At 43.8% G+C, this 22411-nt stretch overlaps 1 long non-coding RNA gene and 1 pseudogene across 1 annotated transcript in view; both read left to right on the forward strand.

The window, feature by feature from the left end:
* The window catches only part of LOC109027200 (uncharacterized), a 76977-nt gene that overhangs the window by 42896 nt on the left and 11670 nt on the right, over positions 1-22411 (forward strand). The gene's annotated exons all lie outside the window — the stretch shown is intronic.
* LOC109027199 (large ribosomal subunit protein eL43-like) lies at positions 14626-14872 on the forward strand (annotated as a pseudogene).

A 22411-nucleotide genomic window follows, 5' to 3' on the forward strand; every position in this document is an offset into this window, starting at 1 on the left:
TCTGAGAAGAGAAACACAAAAAGAGTACTACACGAGGTACGAACTCAGAATGTCCACATTCTGAGTTTCTCATAGAAACAATAATCAGGCAGCTAGAAATAGGAATTTGAATATCAGAGATATAAAGGTGGGGTTTATCAAATAGAGGCGATTACAGGTTGAGCATCCCAAATGCGAAATCTAAAATGCTCCAAGATCTGAAATTTTCTGAGCACTGACATGATGCACAAAGAAAATGCTCATTGGACCTTTTTGGGGTTCGGGTTTTCAGATTTGGGATGCTCAATCAGCAAGTATAATGCAAATATTCCAAAATCCAAAACACTTCCAGTTGCAAGCATTTGGGATAAGGGATACTCAGCCTGTAGTCGAATCTGTGGATGTAGAGTGGGAGCATGAGCTCTCTGCTTCACTCTAGCCCCATCACCCTAATTGTCCTCTCAAGACCTAGTCCAAGGAATTTTTAACAACAATATTCAGCCTATCATTTTTATTGAGCACCTACCACATGCCAGGCACTGATGCTACAGAGGTGAACTATAAAATCAAATGTCTCTGCCGTCAACCAGTTTCTGTTTTACAGTGGGGGCAGAAAATAACCAATAACTAAATGAGTAAGATATAGAGTGTATTCTGTAGTGATAGAGAGAATGATAAAACAGGGAAGAGGGAAAGGGAATGCTGGGTGGGGAGTGTTGCCATTTTCAACAGGGTAAGTCAAGGTAGGCCTTGCTGAAGACATGACATTGGAGCATAAAGCTTTAAAAAAGCACAAGATATCTGTGAATCCTGAGAGAATGATCCAGATAGAGCAGAAAGGACAGAAGCCTTGAGGTGGAAACATGCCCGTGCTCAGAGGAATAGCAAGGAGGTCGGTGTGGCTGGAGCAGAATGAGTAAAGCAGTCAGTGGTAAAAGAGTTCAGAGAAATAGTGAGGGGTGGGAGTGGGGATGGAGCCATGGATAGATCATGGAAGACCTTATCTGCAGGCTACTGAAGGCACTTTGACTTTTATTCTAAGCAATATGGAGGGGAAGCTAATGAAGTTTCATTAGAGGAATAATCTGACTTATGTTCTAAACTGACCAGGCTGGTGAATATATTGAGAACACACTGATGGAGGGGAAGGGTAGAAGCTGGGAGAACAGTAAGGAAGTTATTGCAGTCATAGGTAATGGGTAGCTTGGGCTAAAGTGGAGGTGATGAGAAGAGGTTGGATCCTGGATACATGTTTCAAGCACAGCCAGTGTAATATGCTCATGGATTTAATGTGGCACATGAAAGGAAGAGAGGAATCAAGGATAAGCGCACGGTTTTTGGCAGTAGCAATTGGGAAGATGGGGTTGCTGAAATGGGAAGACTTCAAGAGGTGCAGTATTGATGGGAAGTTAGGAGTTCAGTTTTAGACACGCTCATTTTGAGATGCCCTTCGACATCCAAGTGGAGAAGTAGGTGGATGGACATGTGAGCCTTCAGCCCAGGGGAGGGATCTGTGCTGGCTCAGGACATTTGAGGTTCTTGGTGTATAGGCAGTATTTACGCTGTGAGAAGGGTGAGATCCCTTAGGGAGTAAGCGCAGGGAGAAAAGGAGTCTGGGGACTAAGCTCTGGGTCCCCCCACATTTAGAGCAGGAGAGAAGAAGCAACCAGCCAAGAAGACTGAGTGAGTAGTCAGTGAGGGCAGAGGAGAATCAGAGGTGAGTAGTGTCCCAGAGATACGTGAAGAAAGTGTTTGAGGGAGGTGGGCATGCTACTGCCAGGCCAGCTGAGATGGGGACTCAGCATTGTCCATCGGGTTAAGCCAGATGGAGGTCCCTGGTGACCCAGCAAGAGCAAGGGCATGGGTGGAGCATGGGTGGAGGGGAGTGAGTGGAGAAGCCTGGCAGAAGAAGATTTGAAAGAGAATTCGAAGAGAGGAATCAGAGAGCAGAAAGTTTAAACAACTCTTTGGAGGAATTTTGCTGCAAAGGAGAGTAGGAAAATGGAGTGGTAGCGAGAGGGAAAGATAGATATGAGCCCAAGAAAGTATTTTCTGTCTTCTTTTTTTTTTTTTTTTTTCTTAAGATGAGAGAAATCACAGTGGTCGGTATACTCATGGAAAGACTCCATTAGACAGGGACAAATTGCTGATGCAGAAGAAATAAAGAGGACGTTTTGTGCTATGGACTTGGATAGGTGAAAGGAGGCAGGATCTATTGCACAGATGGAGAGACTGGACTTAGGCGAGGTTCCAGCTCACAGTTCAGAGAAACAGAAGGCGGAGGCAGGGTGGCTGGACACAGGTACAGGTAAGTTGGCAGATGCAGTGGTGGCAGTGTGGGGGTGGCAAGGGTGCATGTTCTCTATTGATTGCTCCTTTTTTCTCTGGGAAATGGCAAGCAAAGTCAGCAGCTTAACGACAAGATAAGTAAAGGGGTGTTGGAGATTTGAGAATGGAGGCAAAGGTATAATCTGGTGACCTGGGAGGGAGACAGTCCTGGGTGGTCTAGGGAGTATCAGGCCAGCCCTTAAGGACCCCCAAGTTCAGTGGCCCCAAAGTCAAGTGAAATGGTCATCAGGGGTATGCATTAATTTCCACTGTGGATATGCAGTTACAGCATGGGTAGACAGGTGGATTTAACTAACTCAGAAGCTGAGGAAATAACCTGAAAGAGAGAGAAAGGAATGGGATCAAGAGCAGATGCGGATGGGCTAGGTAGTTGGAAAGGAACTGGGGAAGCATCTATTAGTTTGAGAAAGGAGGAAAATAGGACTGTGTTAGTTATCTACTGCTATGTAACAAAATCTTTACAAACTTGGCAACTTGAAACACACATTAATTATCTGATAGTTTCTGTGAGTCAGGAACCTGGGAACAGCTTAGCTCAGTTCTGTTTCAGAGTCTCTCAGAAGGCTGCAATCAAGGTGTCAGCCGGGGCTGGGGTCTCATCTGAGGCTTGACTAGGGAAGGATTCCCTTCCAAGCTTACATGGTTGTTGGCAGGTTGCAATTTCTTGTGGACTCTCAAAGGGCCTTAATTCCCTGCTGCTGTTAGCTGAAGGCTGCTCTCAGTTCTTGCCATGTGGGCCTCTCCATATGGTGTTACTTCAACAAAGCTAGCAAGGGGGAAAGTCGATGGAGACAGTCTGCTAGCCAGATGGAAGCTACAGTCTTATGTAATGTCATCACAGGAGCGACATCACCTTGCCCTATTTTGTTGCTGGAGACAGTCACAGGTGCCCTCATACTCCAAGAGGAGGAGATCCACAAGGGTGCAAACACCAGGAGGCAGGGATCATCGGGAGCCATCTTGGAGTCTGCCTGCCACAGGGAGAAATGCACAACATGGCAGATTTTGCATAGGGAGAAGGGAAACTGAGGGAGCTGAAACACAGCAGACAGCCTGTCTCCTAATGAAAAAGAGGACGGACTTACCCCTTGAGAAAGAAAGGGCCGTGATGGGGGATGTATGGCGGGTGTAGGGAAAAAAAATGTTTGCAATGAGGAGAGGGAGCCCAGGGGGTAAGTAGGAGATTTCTAAGCAACAAGGAGGGCCGACAAAATTCTTATAGAAAGCATGGATTTGCTGCAGAGCCAGCGGACAGTTAAGTGATTTGCTCCAACAATAGATGGCACTCTGTTTTCAGCCAGAGAACAAATGGATGGAGGGATTGGCCCAAGGCTGGGTGTGTTAAAAGGTCAGGGTCAGGTCAGGTGTGGTGGCTCACGCCTGTCATCCCAGCACTTTGGGAGGCTGAGGCAAGAAGATTGCTGAAGGCCAGGAGTTCAAAGCTGTAGTGAGCTAGGATCACACCACTGCACAGCACTGGACCACAGAGGGAAACCCTGTCTGTGAAACAATGAAAAAAAAAGAAGATTAAACAGAAGGTCAAGGTCAAGAGACTCTACGGTGCTGGTTTAGAAAAACAACAACAACAACAACAAAAAACAAGTGACTCAGAGTCATTTTTCTACTTCTCACTTCCTCATTTCTATTTCACCAGTGATTCTAAACTAAGTGTAAGCCCCAGGCTGGCCTGGCTCTGTGAGGGTAGCAATCCGTCATGATGCAGACTCAGGCTCTGGCAGGAATTCCAGACGACCCCACTGGGGACCTTGCAGAACAGAAGCTGTTTCCGTGGAGTGAGGATCCCCGCTGGAGACCTCAGTGTCTCTCCCTGTCTCCAGGCACTTCCTGGCACTTCCACTGGCTCTCACCAATCCTCTCCCTAGGACCAGATCTTCCTCATCTGCACCCCCATTACCCTCCTCCTCTGCCTCAGACACAGTGTTTGTCAAGCTCATCCTGGTGTTTAGCTCCTTTCCAGAAAGAGCTTCGAGTGAGTTATTGATGCAGTCAATACACTGACCTCGAGTTCACAGCTGGTCCAGGAGGTTAAAATGCTGAAGTAAGTAGAACACACTGTGATGAGTTTGTTAAGAAATTTGATTCTCAGTTTCCAGGATAAGCTGTTTTCTTTACCATGTCACCACTTCAGTCTTGTTATTGTGCTGTTGAATAGGGCAGGACCAACAAATGACAAGAATCCAATGGCCTTTGAAGGTCATCCTGTGCAGCCTCCTGCCTTCGAGCAAGGATGGTACCTGAAATAATAATCCCTGTGGGAAGAGTTCAGAAGGAAGACATAAGGCCTTAGCTGCACGGAATTATGATGACTGAGAAGTATTTTGTTTAAAGCTTAGAGTCAATGCAAATGTTTTCTTGTTTTAGAAAATTCTTAGAGAAAGGATAATTATTTCCCACACGAATTGAGCTATGTCGTGTCTCACTCATCTCAGACCCAGCCCATTGTGAGTCCATAATACTTGTTGGATAAACATTTGTTGAACTGAAATGAGTGGATCCAAGGGTGAGACATTAGCAAATATGAGTCATCCCTGAATGATATGAAGTGAAAATTAGAAGAAATTCAGGTGCTTCTAATAGGATACCGAATATGAACACTTGGAGACTCACTCCTATGCGGACTCCTTTAGTCTTCCTGCATAATACACTTTTTAAAAACACAAGGTCCAGAACTATTTTTAAAAGAAAGCTTTGGGTCGAAATGTTTTCAATGCACAGACATCTAGAGGAGAAAATAGCAATCACCCACATTCCCACCATGCAGAATTAAGTACTATTAACATTTTGGAATATTTGCTTCCAACCTTTTTAGTTAGTACTCTATTTTTAAAACCTTTACTAGTGCAATTATGTGCTGAAAAATATGAGTGTGTCTGTGCATGTGCATATGTGTGTATACTGTGAACTCACATGTCTCTGCTCACACATCTGTGACCTCTTGCTTGCTCTTCCCCAGGGTTTCTGCACTGGTAGGTGCTATATTGCACACTGCTATGGCAATAGTGGAATAATGAAGCCATGATTTTACATATCAGTGTACAGATGCATAATCTGAATTATACATTTTTAAAGTATAAAAGCTATAAGGAATGCACACACACAGTAAAAAAAAAAAAATTCTAACCCGACTCCCTGGCCTTCAGTCTTTCAATTTTTCTCTCCAGGGGCAACCAGCATTGCCAGTTCCTTGCAAATGTTTCCAGAAATATCATTTGCATATACAAACATGTATTCTCTATTTTCCTACACAGATGGTAGCATACGATGTATACTGTTTTGTACCTTAGCATAGGGTTTTGGAAATTTTGCAAATGCTTCTTAACAGTAAGCTTTCTGAATGTGCAAATTAGCAATCAAGGCCTTCCTTTTTTCCTTAGTCTCAGACAATGAACTCGGTGGTCAAAAAAATGTCCTCCGCTTGCCGGACAGGTACCTTCAAATCACAAATTCCCACATCATGGTTAGATGGTGTATTCTTGCCCACTCCTGTTGAACTTACTTATTTAAACATCCACAAGAAAATCCTGTATATTTTTGGTAGCTAAAGCAAAATCCTGCAGAACACAACAAAACCAAACAGAGGGAAATTTGGGGCTCAGCTTAAAATACAGCTGGGCAAGCCTACACTTAGTTGCTGGAATAACAACCAGCTGGGAGGACTAAATTTAGCTTGGAGCCTTAAACACGGTCAGCCCTAATGCCCACAACCCCCACACAGAGAACTTGGGCCCCGTCTCCCAAGTTGGGAGACAAGAAGAAACAACAATGTTGGCCTAAAAGGCTGACTTCGCAAAAACCACCTAGTCAATCTGCTGTGATTTAATAGGCTGTAAAAGGTTTGATTTACAGCCAGTCAATAGGCAAGCAGCATGATTTGTTGTCAGGGGTATAGGGAGCACAAGGACTAGGATGATGCCAGACAGTGAAAGCGGTTAATTAAAATTGTAATATTATTTTAAAACAATTTTTAAAAAAGAATAGAACAAATTGGAACTAGAAGTGGGTCCCACTCTCAGGGCTGGCTTGCAGGGAAATGAAAGGCAAGTAGGACCCGTCTCCCACGTGGAGCCTTCATGGGACCCCCTTACCCATGCACCACCCCCTTCTCCAGGGGAGGGCTGCAAAGGACAGAGACCCCCAAACACAGGCTCATGTCTTGATATTACGACTTGGTTAGCCTCAGTTTCCTGGTTTGGTCAAGTAAGGTGGTTGGACTAGATGCGCTCTGAGCCCCAACCCTCCAGGTCTGCAGTTTTCATTTTCTTGTGTCTCCTACAACTGCCTGGAGCCCCTTGGTTCTTTGAGGCTCCTCCTACAACCTGGGGGTGCTTTACACCCCACCCGTAGCCCTCTCCAAACCCAAGTGGTGGTCTTGGTGCCTCGGGGTGAGACCACGCGTTGACAATATGTTAATAACTTGGTAAGGGAGGAACACGAGGGAGCTGGGAGTGTCTGGAATCTCCCCTGAGCCTGAAGATGGCACCGTGGAAAGCCTGACAACCCACACAGCATCACAGGCATCATCTGGGCTCCGTCAGAGAGGCCTGGGACGTAGTTTACTGAAAATAAACAGGACGAGGATGCCCCATTTAGCCCAGGTGGTACCCGGGGAATAGCGGGAGTTCTGACTGACCATGCTCACATGTGCGAAGAAAATGTCTACTGGGGTTCTCATGAGTCCCCCACCCACTGGGTAGCAACAGAAATAAACTAGACTGAGTCCAAGCAGTTCCAGACTTGGATGCCATGATTTAAATACTGTGCCTGTAGGGTGACATTGGTTTCCACGGTTGAATTGTTGTCTTCCAGATTCTTGTCCTGACCCTGCTCCTTTCTTAGAAGGTATTTGTGTGGGGTGTGATGAGCAGGCTTTCAGGATGTCATGGCAGGCCTGTGTGTGAGAACACTCTTGGTGACCCCCATGCTGTGTGTGGGCTGGTTTGGTGTGCTACTAGTCTCAGCTGTCTGCAAACTCTTGCTGTGGTCTTTCTCAGCCCACTGGCCCTCCCTGCGGATACGGCCTCCCCTTGCTTCACTCTGTCATCACAGACATTTCTGAGTCCCTGTCACACTGTCCCTCTGGGTCCTGGCTCAGGCTGCCACCCACAGTGTGGGCTGTAGGGTTATTTTGCTCCCAGCCACATTAGGACCCTGGCAAATCTCCAGGCTTATGGGAGAAAATGTGTTCAAGAGTACACACTAGACCCCTCTCTGCCCTCCTAGCAATGCAAGGCTGCCTATCTTGACCTTCACAGCAGTCCCCACCAAGATCCCAGATGGGAAACGGGGCACAGCCCTGCCACTCTCGATGTTTCCTTCAACCTGATCTAAATGTCTCCTCCTTCAGGCCTAGACCAGAGAGTGGTGAGCAGGCCCCAGAGCTGACTGACAGAGCACCTTTCACTGCCCAGCGCTATTTAGGGCCCGAGGGATGGGACTGAAAACAAAAATTCCCATTCCTGTCTACCTGCAATTTCCCTCCCTTCCTTCCTATCTTCCTGCCTTCCTGCCTTCCTTCCTTCCTTTTCTGACATAGGGTCTCTCTCTGTTGCCCAGGCTGGAGTGCAGTGGCATGATCATGGCTCACTGCAGCCTCAACCTCCCGGGCTCAAGTGATCCTCCCACCTCAGCCTCCTGAATAGTTGGTACTATGGGCATGCACCACCACACCTGGCTGATTTTAAACATTTTTTAGAGACAAGGTCTCACTATGTTGCCCAGGCTGGTCTCAAACTCCTGAGCTCAAGCGATCCTCCTACCCTGGCCTCCCAAAGTGCTGGGGTTACAGGCTTGAACTGTGCTTGGCCATGCAATTTCTGTGTTCGGCCATGCAATTTCCATCTTGTAAAAATTTCCATGATCTAATACTTCACCACACAGAGCCCTTAATATGTTACACAAGAACTAATTTTTTAGAAAACCTTTTTTTTTTTAAATTGAAGGCCCAACTTTCAAGGTTGCTGTTTTGCTTCAAATCTTATTTTAGATACCAGAAGCTGAATGTTAACTTTTTTTCTGTTTGCATTATTTCTGAAATAATCTTAATCCTCTGCTCCAGTAAGACCAGGGAGAAGGTCATGAGCTCGTAAAAAGCAAACAAAAAGTAATGCCTGGTAATAATTTTCAAAATAGTATTCTGCATTAAATTTTTGTGTACTTATTTAATCAATGTCTCCCTCATTGAAAAGCATATTACCTGAGGTGGGGATGGAGGGACAACACTTTAATAAATTGGTCTCATAAATTGGGGCCCTAAGGAACATAGGACAGCAAACTGTTGACAAGGGAAAATTCCAGGGCAGAGGCGTGACGGGGAGAGGGCGCAGGTCTAGCAGCTGACAAGACACTTAGATTTATCCATCCAGGAGTCCAAAACTCGCATAGGGTCTGAGTCTATCAACATGAGGGTTTAAGTAGAACACTAGTTAATTTGCCATTTATAGTCTCCTGAAACAGTGCTTCCCAGCTCCTAGCTGCATCAGAATCACCTGGAAGGCTTGCTGAAACCGACCAGGCCTGACTCCCTCAGTCTCTGATTCAGTAAGTCTCGGGTGAGACCTGAGGATCCGCATCTGTTACAAACTCCCAGGTGCCCACGATGATTGATGTTGGCCTTTCTACCACTGTTTGAGTGGCACTGTCCCCAAGAAAATGGCACGGGGACCAAGATAGAGACTACAAATGACCGCTAGGATCAGCGGCAAACTGTATGACTTGCTTTAAGATTTTGTTCTGACAATTCTAGGCAGTCGTTCGATTCAAACACATTGTAAAGAAAAATAAGACCAGATCTAGGAGGTGATTTCCACACCTCTAGAAACAAGGAAAATCATCATGCTAGAGCATCTGAGTAAAGCTCCAGGTCAAGGATTTTCTTTTTATTTTATTTTAACTAATTAATTAATTAAGTTAGAGACAGGGTCTCACTCTGTTGCCCAGGCTGAGGTGCAGTGGCACGATCTCAGCTCACTGCAACCTCCACTTCCGAGGTTCAAGTGATCCTCCTTCCTCAGCCTCCCAAGTCACTGGGACCACAGGTGTGAGCCACCACGCCCAGCTAGAGAGGATTTTCTTCTTACAGCCTTTATTAATCTGAGCTGCCCTTGGATGGGAGGAAAGGCAGGGCAGAAAGCCCCTTTCTTCATCCTGACTAATCTCCAGTGAACTAAGGGGCACTTTTGGAAATACTTGCAGAGTGCCCGTGCTGTGGATAGGTCTCTGCCTGTGCCCTATGCATCGTGGAAGTGGCTGTGTGGCTGCCTCCCAGGCCCTGGGTGAGCGGGGGAGCCCCTGGAGGCCGTGCACACTGTGCTCAAGAGTGCAGGCTCCACACCCAGGCCACCCTTCAACCCCAGCTTTGGACTTGCCAATGCTGTGGCTTCAAGTGTGGGCCTTAACTGCTGCCCAATGAGAGAATAATATGCCCCTCATGGGGACAAATGCAGTGAGAATCAATGGGACGTTTTCTGTAAAGCAGTAGCTCCTGTTTTGAGGCAGGAAAGCTAGTGCATAGAGGAAAATGTTATTTCTGGCTAGCAAAGCAGGGTCTGTGGGATTGCATCCTAGCAATCCTCATCTTGACCTAGACTCTGCCCCTATGCAGCTCCCTGCACTGAGGTGTGCCAAGGTTTTGCTTTTTCTGAGTCTATTAATGTTTCCATGGTTGAAAATACCACTCTCTGATTAGCTCAATAAGTCATTTTAAAAACAGCAAATTTTTTTTTATTATACTTTAAGTTGTAGGGTACATGTGCACAATGTGCAGGTTTGTTACATATGTATACATGTACCATGTTGGTGTGCTGCACCCATTAACTCGTCATTTAGCATTAGGAATATCTCCTAATACTATCCCTCCCCCCTCCCCCCACCCCACAACAGTCCCTGGTGTGTGATGTTCCCCTTCCTGTGTCCAAATGTTCTCATTGTTCAATTCCCACCTATGAGTGAGAACATGCGGTGTTTGGTTTTTTGTCCTTGTGATAGTTTGCTGAGAATGATGGTTTCCAGCTTCATCCATGTCCCTCATGAACTCATCCTTTTTAATGGCTGCATAGTATTCCATGGTGTACATGTGCCACATTTTCTTAATCCAGTCTATCACTGATGGACATTTGGGTTGGTTCCAAGTCTTTGCTATTGTGAATAGTGCCACAATAAACATACATGTGCATGTGTCTTTATAGCAGTATGATTTATAATCCTTTGGGTATATACCCAGTAATGGGATGGCTGGGTCAAATGGTATTTCTAGTTCTAGATCCTTGAGGAATCACTACACTGTCTTCCACAATGGTTGAACTAATTTACAGTCCCACCAACAGTGTAAAAGCATCCGATTTCTCCACATCCTCTCCAGCATCTGTTGTTTTCTGACTTTTTAATAATTGCCATTCTAATTGGCGTGAGATGTTATCTCATTGTGTTTTTGATTTGCATTTCTTTGATGACCAGTGATGATGAGCTATTTTTCATATGTTTGTTGGCTGCATAAATGTCTTCTTTTGAGAAGTGTCTGTTCATATCCTTCACTCAGTTTTTGATGGGGTTGTTTTTTTCTTGTAAATTTATTTAAGCTATTTGTAGATTCTGGATATTAGCCCTTTGTCAGATGGATAGATTGCAAAAATTTTCTCCCATTCTGTAGGTTGCCTGTTCACTCTGATGATAGTTTCTTTTGCTGTGCAGAAGCTCTTTAGTTTAATTAGATCCCATTTGTCAATTTTGGCTTCTGTTGCCATTGCTTTTGGTGTTTTAGACATGAAGTCTTTGCCCATGCCTATGTCCTGAATGGTATTGCCTGGGTTTTCTTCTATGATTTTTATGGTTTTAGGTCTTACATTTAAGTCTTTAATCCGTCTTAAGTTAATTTTTGTATAAGGTATAAGGAAGGGATCCAGTTTCAGTTTTCTTCATATGGCTAGCCAGTTTTCTCAACACCATTTATTAAATAGGGAATGCTTTCCCCATTGCTTGTTTTTGTCAGGTTTGTCAAAGATCAGATGATTGTAGATGTGTGATGTTATTTCTGAGGTCTCTGTTCTGTTCCATTGGTCTATATATCTGTTTTGGTACCAGTACCGTGCTGTTTTTCTTACTGCAGGCTTGTAGTATAGTTTGAAGTCAGGTAGCATGATGCCTCCAGCTTTGTTCTTTTTGCTTAGGATTGTCTTAGCTATGTGGGCTCCTTTTTGGTTCCATATGAAGTTTAAAATAGTTTTTTCCAATTCTGTGAAGAAAGTCAGTGGTAGCTTGATGGGGATAGCATTGAGTCTATAAATTACTTTGGGCAGTGTGGCCATTTTCATGGTATTGATTCTTCCTATCTATGAGCATGGAATCCTTTTCCATTTATTTGTGTCCTCTCTTATTTCCTTGAGCAGTGGTTTGTAGTTATCCTTGAAGAGGTCCTTCACATCCCTTGTAAGTTGTATCCCTAGGTATTTTATTCTCTTTGTAGCAATTGTGAATGGGAGTTCACTCATGATTTGGCTCTCTGTCTAATATTGGTGCATAGGAATGCTTGTGATTCTTGTGCACCGATTTTGTATCCTAAGACTTTGCTGAAGTTTTTCATCAGCTTAAGGAGATTTTGGGCTGAGACGATGGGGTTTTCTAAATATACAATCTTTTCATCTGCAAACAGGGACAATTTGACTTCTTCTTTTCCTAACTGAATAGCCTTTATTTCTTTCTCTTGCCTGATTGCCCTGGCCAGAACTTCCAACACTATGTTGAATAGGAGTGGTGAGAGAGGGCATCCTTGTCTTGTGCTGGTTTTCAAAGGGAATGCTTCCAATTTTTGCCCATTCAGTATGATATTGGCTATAGATTTGTCATAAATAGCTCTTATTATTTTGAGATACGTTCCATCAATACCTAGTTTATTGTGAGTTTTTAGCATGAAGCACTGTTGAATTTTGTCACAGGCCTTTTCTGCATCTATTAAGATAATCATGTGTTTTTTTGTCATTGGTTCTGTTTATGTGATGGATTACATTTATTAATTTGTGTATATTGAACCAGCCTTGCATCCCAGGGATGAAGCTGACTTGACCATGGTGGATAAGCTTTTTGATGTGCTGCTGGATTAGGTTTGACAGTATTTTATTGAGGATTTTCCCATCAATGTTCATCAGGGATATTGGCCTGAAATTTTCTTTTTTTGTGTGTCTCTGCCAGGTTTTGGTATCAGGATGATGCTGGCCTCATAAAATGAGTTAGGGAGGATTCCCTCTTTTTCTGTTGTTTGGAGTAGTTTCAGAAGGAATGGTACCAGCTCCTCTTTGTACCTCTGTAGAATTTGGCTGTGAATCTATCTGGTCCTGGGCTTTTGTTGTTGTTGTTGTTGTTGGTAGGCTATTAATTACTGCCTCAATTTCAGAACTTGTCATTGGTCTATTCAGGGATTCAACTTCTTCCTGGTTTAGTCTTGGGAGGGTGTATGTGTCCAGGAATTTATCCATTTCTTCTAGATTTTCTAGTTTATTTGCATAGGGGTGTTTATAGTTTTCTCTTATGGTAGTTTTATTTCTGTGGGATCAGTGGTGATATTCCCTTTATCATTTTTCATTGCATCTATTTGATTCTTCTCTCTTTTATTCTTTATTAGTCTGGCTAGTGGTCTATCTATTTTGTTGATCTTTTCAACAAACCAGCTTCTGGATTCATTGATTTTTTGAAGGGTTTTTCATGTCTCTATCTCTTTCACTTCTCCTCTGATCTTAGTTATTTCTTGCCTTCTGCTAGCTTTTGAATTTGTTTGCTCTTGCTTCTCTAGTGCTTTTAATTGTGATGTTAGGGTGTCGATTTTAGATCTTTCCTGCTTTCTCTTGTGGGCATTTAGTGCTATAAATTTCCCTCTACACACTGCTTTAAATGTGTCCCAGAGATTCTGGTACGTTGTGTGTTTGTTCTCATTGGTTTCAAAGAACATCTTTATTTCTGCCTTCATTTCGTTATGTACCCAGTAGTCATTCAGGAGCAGATTGTTCAGTTTCCATGTAGTTGTGCGGTTTTGAGTGAGTTTCTTAATCCTGAGTTCTAATTTGATTGCACTGTAGTCTGAGAGACTGTTTGTTATTACTTCCATTCTTTTGCATTTGCTGAGGAGTGTTTTACTTCCAATTATGTGGTCAGTTTTAGAACAATTGTGATGAGGTGCTAAGAAGAATGTATATTGTGTTGATTTGGGGTGAGGAGTTCTGTAGATGTCTATTAGGTCTGCTTGGTCCAGAGCTGAGTTCAAGTCCTGGATATCCTTGTTAATTTTCTATCTCGTTGATCTGTCTAATATTTACAGTGGGGTGTTAACGTCTCCCACTATTATTGTGTGGGAGTCTAAGTCTCTTTGTAGGTCTCTAAGGACTTACTTTATGAATCTGGGTGCTCCTGTATTGGGTGCATATATATTTAGGATAGTTAGCTCTTGTTGCATTGATCCCTTTACCACTATGTAATAGCCTTCTTTGTCTCTTTTGATCTTTGTTGGTTTAAAGTCTGTTTTATCAGAGAGTAGGATTGCAACTCCTGCTTTTTGTTTGCTTTCCATTTCCTTGGTAAATATTCCTCCATCCCTTTATTTTGAGCCTATGTGTGTCTTTGCACATGAGATGGGTCTCCTGAATACAGCACACCGACGGGTCTTGACTCTTTATCCAATTTGCCAGTCTTTTAACTGGGGCATTTAGCCCGTTTACATTTAAGGTTAATATTGTTATGTGTGAATTTGATCCTGTCATTATGATGCTCGCTTGTTATTTTGCCCATTAGTTGATGCAGAAAAACCACAAATTTTACCTCAATTAACAAATCTTCTGGTGATGAGGTTCATTTATACAGTAATTAGTGGACATTAAAATAAAGGAAGTGGCTTCCTTGCTGGGCTCGGAGGTGGTGTATTAATCTGTTTACATGTTACTGGTAAAGACATACCCGAGACCGGGCAATTTAAAAAAGAAGAGGTTTAATCGGACTCACAGTTCTACATGGCTGGGGAGGCCTCACAATCATGGCAGAAGGCAAGAAGGAGCAAGTAACATCTTACATGGATGGCAGCAGGCAAAGAGAGCTTGTGTGGAGAAACGCCTGTTTTCAAAACCATCAGATCTCATGAGACTCATTCACTATTGCAACAACAGCGCAATAAAGGCCTGCCCCCATAATTCAATCACCTCCCACTGGGTTCCTCCCATGACATGTGGGAATTGTGGGAGTTACAATTCAAGATGAGATTTGGGTGGGGACACAGCCAAACCATATCAGGTGGCTGGCAGAGACATGGCTAAATGCACCAAGAAGGTAGGAGTCATTGGTAAATATGGGACCCAATATGGTGCCTTTCTCAGGAAAATGAAGAAAATTGGAATCAGCCTGCAAGTAACATTTTGCTCCTGTGGCAAAACCAAAATGAAGGGGTGATGTGGCACTGTGGCTCCAGCATGAAAATGGTAGCAGTGGTGCCTGGACTTACAACCCCAAAGTCAAGTCAGCTATCAGAAGACTGAAGGAATTGGAAGACCAGTAGAGGCTCCATTTCAAACATTACTGGCCTGTAATAAATAGGTTAACTTATGTGATTGTTTTTAAGGGATCATGTGACCCAGCACTGCCTTCCTTGGGCCAGGATGCCCCAGGGCACAGCTTCTTCTGCCTTGGGTCCACTGAAGGTGAACACAGCAACTCCCCAAAGCTGTGCCTCCCAGGTCCTTCTTCTGTCACAGACTCTCCACTTTCCAAACCCTCCTTCCTCTCTTGAAGGAGGGAGCCTCCAGTCCCCGCCAGCCATGTAGTCTTTGGCTCTATGAAAGGATAAGGTAACCAACTTATTTACACAAAGTGCTACCTAGCCAAGCTTTTGGCTTCTGTCTTTAACTGAAATGTGTCTTTTATCATCAACTACTTAAAGGAGTTTCAGGCCTCAGTAGGAAGAGCTGGAGATGTTCCATTTTCAGGACAAGGGCTCTGGGTCAGTGAGTGCACCTGGAATTGTCCCAGGCCTATCTGCTGATGTTGGGGTTTTTAGGGAACCCTGGGGTAGGGAGCCAGAAGCCTAATGGTTCCCTGCTTCTTCCAACGGGGGTAACCCAGCAGGATTGGGCCTGGTACCAAAAGAGCCTGTGGGAGGAGGAACTCCTGCCTTTTTTTGCCAGTCGTTCATATTCACTTCCCTACCTAAAGACAGATCCATCTGCTTCCTGTCTCCTTAAATGAGTCCTTGCCTTGTCTGTCCTTGACCCCAAGACTCTTAGCTACATGTATTATCATACCACAGTATTTTAAATCATGTTTAATCATTTCTTGGTACCAAACTTCCTGGCTGATATGGTCTGGATATTTGTCCCATCCAAGTCTCATGTTGAAATGTGATCCCCAGTGTGGGAGGTGGGGCCTAGTGAGGGGTGTTTGGGTCACGGGGGTGGATCCCTCATGAATGGCTTGGTGCCCTCCCAATGCCAACAAGTTTATGGGAGATCTAATTGTTAAAACAATCTCAGCACTTCGGGAGGCTGAGGTGGGCAGATCACCTGAGGTCAGGAGTTTGAGACTAGCCTGGTTAACATGGTGAAACCCCATCTCTACTAAAAATACAAAAATTAGCTGGGCGTGGTGGTGCATGCCTGTAATCCCAGCTACTTGAGAGGCTGAGGCAGGAGAATCATTTGAACCCTGGAGGCAGAGGTTTCAGTGAGCTGAGATCGGGCCATCACTGCACTCTATCATGGGTGCCACAGCAACTCTGTCTCAAAAAAAAAAAAAAAAAAAAAAAGAGTCTGGGACCTCACCCTTCTCTCTCTTGCTTCTTTTCTCACCATGTGACGCATCTGCTCCCCCTTCACCCACTGCCATGAGTAAAAGCTCCCTGAGGTCTCACCAGAAGCTGAGCAGATGCTGGTGGCATGCTTGTACCACCTGCAGAACCACGAGCCAAATAAACCGCTTTTCTTTATAAATTACCCAGCCTCAGGTATTCCTTTATAGCAATGCAGAATGGACTAATACGCTGGCCCTATTTCCTATCTCTTACCTCCCCTCTAACCCTATGTTTTCTTTGCCCTTTCCCTTTCCCTTTCTCTTTCCCTTTCCCTTTCCCTTTTCGTTTCATTTCTTTTCTTTCCTTTCCTTTCCTTTTCTTTTCTTTCTTTTCCAGGTCTCACTGTGTCACCTAGGCTGGAGTGAGTGCGGTGGCACGATCTCAGCTCACTGCAGCCTCTGCCTCCCGGATTCAAGCAATTCTCCTGTCTCAGCCTCCCAAGTAGATGGGATCACAGGTGCCTGCCACCACGCTCAGCTAATTTTTATATTTTTAGTAGAGACGGGGTTTCACCATGTTGGCCAGGCTGGGTTCAAACTCCCGACCTCAAGTGATCTGCCTGTCTCGGCCTCCCAAAGTGCCGGGATTACAGGTGTGAGGCACCACGCCCGGCACCCTCTGTTATTTGTACCTCTACTAATAAAATGTCTGCCAAGGAAATGTGTCATTGAAATCATCCTTTTTGACTTTGTAGGAAAGCCATCGCAGGCATTTTGAGACATAAAATGCAGCATCAGTAACATAACCAGAGCAAAAGGTCTGACTTAAGCATAAGAACTCGAAAGAGAATTAGAAACATATTGTTTCCTTAACTTTAAACTCTGAAGAAGTCAAGGAAGCAATTTAATTTAAGGGCTATTTCTGTCAGGGAATTTGGTAGTGTCAGAAAAGCTGCAAGTATGAGGGAAAATTCAGTAAAATAAAAGGAAGCTTGTTGTGTAACAATACTATTAAATTGTCAGCACGCTTCTTGGAGGTGGACCCAGGCAGTCCAAATGAAAGCAGGGAGGTTAAAATGTCACATTGCTCTGCTAAAGGGAACTGCCCTCCCAAACGTGCTACTTGACTTCTGGTTACTTCTCTCCATAATTCAAGTTATTTATGGACCTTGTAGAATCAAAACAAGGCCATGATGGCCCAATAATAGACTGGTTCATTTTCAGTTTGCAGGAATGTAAGTTGGGACTTAGACTTTTCATTTGATTTCTTGTTTTTATTTTAATTCTTTCTTTTCTTTTCTTTTTTCCTTTGTGTTTTTTTGTTTTGTTTTGTTTGTTTTGTTTTGTTTTGTTTTCTGAAAGAGGGTCTTGCTGTTTTGCCCAGGCTAGAGTGCGGTGGCATGATTGTAGCTCACTGTAGCTGCCACTGCAGCCTCAACCTCTGGGTTCAAGCCATCCTCCCAGCTCAGCCTTTTGAATAGCTGGGACTATAGGCATGTGCCACCACACCCAGCTAATTTAAAATTTTTTTTGCAGAGATGAGGTCTCCCTGTGTTGCTTAGGCTGGTCTTGAACACCTAGGCTCAAGCCATCCTCCCACTTCGGCCTCCCAAAATGTTGAGATTACAGGTATGAGCCACCATGTCTGGCTTTCATTTCATTTCTTTTTTAAAAAAGAGTGTAATGATTAGTTCAAATCCTAATCTGGAACCACGTGGTGTCTAAATAAAATTAAATAAAAATGCCATTGCTGTCAGATTAAACACACCACTCTCCAGCAGATAATCCTGCAGTGGCTTCCCCTTACTGCAAAATTGAGAACCAGTGCCTTTGTCCTGAATTCAAGGATCTCTATGTTGGGTCTCAACAGCTTCATTGTTCTGTCTCACTGTTCTCCTTTTGAAAATAACAACCTTGCCAAACGCTGCTTCTCCCAAGAAGACTGCACCAATCTCAGCTCCCAAACCAGACCCTCTCCTCTTCTGCATTCACAAGAGTTCGTCTGCCTTCCGGGCATCCCTCTCATTTTGTCTTGCAATATATGCATTTACTTATCTTTCAATCCACCTTCCAACCCTCACAGTCTAGGCCCTTGGAGCACGAGAACTGATGTTACTTTACTTTTTTTTTTTTTTTTTTTTTTGTGAGACAGAGTCTTTCTCTGTCACCTAGGCTGGAATGCAGTGGCGCCATCTCGGCTCACTGCAACCTCTGCCTTCCAGGTTCAAGCAATTCTCCTGCCTCAGTCTCTCTCGTAGCTGGGATTCCAGGCACCTGCCACCACACCCACCTAATTTTTGTATTTTTAGTAGAGACGGAGTTTTGCCATGTTGGCCAGGCTGGTCTCGAACTCCTGGCCTCAAGTGATCTGCCTGCCTTGGCCTCCCAAAGCACTGGGATTACAGGCATGAGCCACCACACCTGGCGGGGTTTACTTATCTTTGTAATCCCCTGAGTGCTTGAGCAGATATAACACTCAGTAAATCTATGTTGATTGATGGCAGGTCACAAAAAATATTTTTATAAGGATATTATTAAGAGATTTGTGCTCAAACCATTCGTGGAAGTTGTCTGTGCAAATTGTTTAAGCTGTTAGGGATAGGAATTCTGTAGCCTAACCAAGTGAGCCTACTTTTTAATTTAACCATGTTTCAGGACAAAACTTTCATTATTTTGGCAAACCAAAGTTGATTTTTCTGCAATATTACTCCTTTTCTCTAATTTTAGCTTTAATAAAGTTAGAAGCTAGTTGAACAATTAAATTAGAATATAAAAGGCTAGTAGAACAATTTGGTCTGGATAGGAAAGAATCCAAAGAAAACAAAGGAGACTCGGTTTTGGGGCAGGCAGGACATCCCTGGGTCAACCTTGTTTTCCTACTTAAAAGCAAGCTCGTAGGCCGGGTGCAGTGGCTCACGCCTGTAATCCCAGCACTTTGGGAGGCCAAGGCGGGCGGATCACCTGAGGCCAGGAGTTGGAGACCAGCCTGGCCGACATGGTGAAACCCTGTCCTTCTAAAAATATAAAAATTAGCCGGGTGTGGTGACAGGTGCCTGTAATCCCAGCTTGGGAGGCTGAGGTAGGAGAATTGCTTGAACCTGGGAGGTGGAGGTTGCAGTGAGCCAAGATCGTGCCATTGCACTCCAGTCTGGGCAACAGAGCAAGACTCCGTCTCTAAAATAAAAAATAAAAAATAAAAAAATTAAAGCAAGCTCATGGTTTACTCCACAACTCATTTGACAAAGCTACCAAACAGCTTCAGTTCTTCTTGTCAGATAAAGATGCATACTCAGGCTGTTAAAAGACCATTTGAGGAGGTCTTCCTTATTTATTTCCCCTACCTTACTCCCAAAAGGATTTGAGTTGGCTTTATACAAATGCACACAATATATCAAACTAAAACAGACAAAGAGGGCAAAGGGAAGATAAAAGTGGAATAGTAAGATAAAGACAACAGTGAAGTTAGTTCATGGAAATGAAGAAGTTCATGGAGCTTCTAAATTTGGCTCTGAGCCTCCTGGGCACCAAGTCAAAGAAGGGAACACATTGGCTACACATTTCACAGAGTGTTTAAAATCAAAACCTAGTTCCCTAGCACCTGTGTGCCAGAGACTGCACCCCACCTCTCGGCAGTTCTCTTTATTTAGGGTCAGTTATCTGGTGCCTGCCGAGGTGGGCCACATGTGTTTGAAACCGTAGAGTAGCAGGGGAACCCTCAGTTAAGCCTGTGGTCCATCTGTCTTTAAGCACAATGCCTATTCTTGACATGAGTCAACCTAGCAAGGCTAGCTTCAAGAAAGAACTCATTCCCCAGGGCAGCATCACGTGCAAGATCTTCAGCAGTGGTCATGGTAGTGAGAGTTGCCACCAACAATGACCTTAGACAAGTCAAAAGTGGAAAAACAGTCTTTAACCTCTTCTTGGCAATTCACATCTTCCTTGTTTCTGCCCCCCAAGAAACCATGATACTCTCTGGTACCGAAAGCCCAACCCTGCTTGCCCCAGAGTCCTCTGCCTAGTGGCCCTGGCTCCACATTGCTTTTCTTCTTCCCCACATCTTCCCAAAGAAGATGACACATTTCTCTCTCAGATAGCTATTGGGAGGAAACCCATGTAAGTAAAATCATTAATACAATCATGTGCATGACCGATATATAAGCCTCCCAGGAATGGATTTTATTTTTTGAGAATAGCTTTTTAACCCACTTAAAACTCTAATTAACTGACTAGAGGATTGATTGAGTAATAGATTGTGGGTGTGGGTAGCGCAGAGCCAGAGACTTTTTAACAATGGCACTTCCTCTGGTGTCTCTTGAATGCCTTTAATGACCACTTTGTCATCCATCAAAGGCCAAGGATCTAGCAATTTGACATTGAACTTCTAAAAATTTACAACCATTGCCCTGGTGGTATGTGCAACAGACTGGAGTCACTTAAACCAGTTACCTCTCTAAACCTCAACCTTAATTCATTAAGGGGAATAACAATAGAAGTTACTTGAGGAAATTTGGATATGAAAGTCATTGGCATATACTTTCTCTTCCCTCTTTTTCTATCATGCATCCTCCTTCCTTTACACTCTTGTTAAATGTAACAACCGGTTTCATGCTTGAAATCGAACCTCCTTGGCCAGGCGCGGTGGCTCACGCCTATAATCCCAGCCCTTTGGGAGGCCGAGGCAGGTGGATCACAAGGTCAGGAGATCGAGACCATCCTGGCTAACATGGTGAAACCTCGTCTCTACTAAAAATACAAAAATTAGCTGGGCGTGGTGGTGGGTGCCTGTAGTCCCAGCTACTCGGGAGGCTGAGGCAGGAGAATGGCGTGAACCCGGAGGATGGAGCTTGCAGTGAGCCAAGATTGCGCCACTGCACTCCAGCCTAGGTGACACAGTGAGACTCCGTCTCAAAAAAAAAAGAGAAATTGAACCTCCTTAAAAGCACTTTTCATCCCACCCTGCCTGCAGTTGCTCTGTTTCTGGACAGTATAGAGCATTGTCTCATATATTACTCTACTGTCCACCTTCCATACAAATCTTTCCCATTGGTGTTGTCTCATAATTAAGGCTATCAGCCTGCTGGTAGGCTGGTTTTGCCAAGAAGTTAGATGTGGGGTACTCACTGCTCATCGCTCAAGAGTTATTAGGTTGGTGCCATTAAAAGTAATGGCAAAACCACAATTACTTTTGCACCAACTTAATACATGGCACGTGCCACCTGCTCCATACTGCTTTGTCCTACATCACCTTGCCAATGGGAATAGAATTGTCAGCAGCATTCATCAAGGGGAAACACCTTGTGATTATTTAAATCTGTTCTATATACTTTGTGTATTAAGGCCCAAATTATGCTTTACTTTCTCTTATGTACAGTTGGGTTTCAGAGTTGAGCATTTGGGTAATTTTGAGCTTCTCAATAAATAATTTCCAAATTTTGAATATATTTTAAAATAATATACAATAGTGACAGAGTGCTTTGGTTGGACAAACCCTCCCAAACAATAATTATGATATCTGGGAAACATTTTTTATAAAAATGACTATGAGAAAGTTGTGAAAAATAACCAAAAGCTTTGAGAAATTAGATAGGAATCTGCTGTGGTAAGACTCACTCATTTGCAGCAGCTTTTTGCTTTCGCTCACTTCCCAATCTGTGCACAGCTTAAGGACAGCAGAAATTCACACCGTCACTGGGTTGACTAGTCAGATGCAAACAACACATTTTATGCAGGAGAAGAACAATACATATAACACCTTCTAATAATAGCAAAGGCCATGCTGGGCATGGTGGCTAATGCCTGTAATCCCAGCATTTTGGGAGGCCAAGACAGGTGGATTACCTGAGGCCAGGAGTTTAAGACCAGCCTGGCCAAAATGGCGAAACCCTGTCTCTACTAAAAATACAAAAATTATCTGGGTGTGGTGGTGTGTGCCTGTAACCCCAGCTACTTGGGAGGCTGAGGCATGAGAATCACTTGAACCTGGGAGGCAGAGGTTGCAGTGAACCGAGATGGTGCCACTGGACTCCAGCCTGGGTGACAGAGTGAGACTCCATATCAAAATAATAATAATAGTACAGGCCAGAATAAAATGGAATAACATATTTAAAGAACAGAAAGGAAAAAATAATTCATTCACTGGAGAATTCTATCCAACATTTAACAAAGTAATAATACCAGCTTTAGACAAAATCCTTTAGAAAATAGAGAAAGGAGAAATATTTCACATCTTTTAGCAGGCCAGTAAAACCCTGATACCAAAATCAGACAAAAGCATTAAATGAAAAGAAAATTAAAGATCACTATATGTCATGAA

The sequence above is a fragment of the Gorilla gorilla genome, chromosome 5 (genome assembly GCF_029281585.2).
Source record: "Gorilla gorilla gorilla isolate KB3781 chromosome 5, NHGRI_mGorGor1-v2.1_pri, whole genome shotgun sequence".
NCBI classification, from domain to species: domain Eukaryota; kingdom Metazoa; phylum Chordata; class Mammalia; order Primates; family Hominidae; genus Gorilla; species Gorilla gorilla.